Below are 1,781 nucleotides of genomic sequence, written 5' to 3'. Positions count from 1 at the left end.
CAAGTCATTTATATAATAGACTGCAGATCATTCCAAACAGCAGCTTAATTCTTAATAAGATCTGCATAGTATATACCTATACTTACACCATATTTGTATGATATTAGAAGCGTGAATGAGTTTTCAACATGCTGAAAGGCTGTGAAGATTCATAATAGCTTAAGTGTATGAAAATTCTTTGCTAAATCAGTGTGTCTTCAATGTCGTCTTTTATTAATAAATCTWATTTTTGACTTAGTTCACTATATCACTGAAATATTTAGTGAATAGATTGCTTCAGCTTCTTCGATTGTTCATCTATAGAGCAATAAAAACAAGCGTAACGTTGACAATTTATTTTCAGATTTCAGAAAATGATCAAATTAAACCTGGATTAACATTACTGATAAACCACGATTTTACGTATTTTAATACAAATCTTCATTATCACCTTGACAAAATAATCTTTATTAYGGGGTTACATGGGTTTACGTGTTTCAAAAAATTKAATTTTTATTGTCTTTTTAAATTCTACAACACCCAGAATATTGTCCTAAACTTTTAAGTTGACCTGAGTAATAGGTTTGAGAACTTGTGCGCTCGAGGCTAACTAGGCTACGCGCGCTGTCTTTAAATACGTTTTACTCCGAACTGTGTTTTGAAGTCGGTTGGTAAGATTTCTTGAGAACTACTCAACTGATCTTCATGAAATTTTACATAGGGATGCTTTTACTTTGGGATATAATTGATAAAGTATTGGACGAAGGACTTTTTTCGTTTACAACTATTTGAACAAAAAAAAAAAAAACAAAAAAAAAATTCCGAAGTTTTAATATTTTTGTAAAAATGTATTTTTTTCTTTTCTAAATTTTTCAAGTTAGATGATCCTGTAAGGAGTTATCCTGCCAATGCGGGCGCATCTTTTCTCCGAGGGATCATTGGAAATGACGTCGCGATGGTCGAGTTTAAAATAATTTTTTCTAAAAATTTCGAAAATTCTTTGTTAACAGTGTATGTTTGTGACAATAAAAAAAAACGAATAAAATATTTAATTTTTATATGAAAAAACTTTTTTGAAAAATTGCTGTCTATTACTCAAGGAAACCCCCTTAATACAATTCACTATTATCACTTTGACATAAAAACTTTATTATGTTCTTAACCCTACATAAGCTTTTACTTGTTGTAAGCCTCGGCTATGCTTTAAGCTACATACGTTTCATGGCCAGTAATGATGCATTTGATGAATGTCGGATACTCAGCTACGTTGTGAAGCATCCCTTTTACAACCTCTATTCGACGTCGATTTTTACAAAATCGTGTCACAGAAAGCTTTGGACTCTTAGTTTATTATTTACGTACGGTAATTAAAAGAAATCATGTGGTATAACGTCAGAACTATACGGTCGATAACTCGTTAAATTGATGTTTCAGTGYTCAAAAATGYAGTTGATCAGTCGATGTTCGATGAGAGTTCGCATCGTCTTCGGTGGTTGSTTATATATATAACCAACGAAATACAAAAGACTAAGAGTAACTTGGGTTAGGTTCCTTTCAAATAAAATACCTATAAAACTTATGATAAAGGTTATGTTTACGTACATACATCTTAGATTCGTATAGATATCTGTATTAATAATAATAATTATAGTTCCTTGTTTTACTAAACTTTCGATGACACCGAAAACCTAATGTATGATCTTTCAAAAAAGTTCATAATTTCATAAGCCTACAAATACAAAAATTGTTAATCCGTAGTGAGGATTTGAAACCATYAGATTTTTCATAAGAGTGCCATGAAA

Source organism: Bactrocera latifrons, unplaced genomic scaffold, assembly GCF_001853355.1.
Source record: "Bactrocera latifrons isolate USDA-ARS-PBARC rearing strain unplaced genomic scaffold, ASM185335v1 scaffold_145, whole genome shotgun sequence".
NCBI classification, from domain to species: Eukaryota; Metazoa; Arthropoda; class Insecta; order Diptera; family Tephritidae; genus Bactrocera; species Bactrocera latifrons.
Note: the sequence above shows the minus strand (reverse complement) of the source record.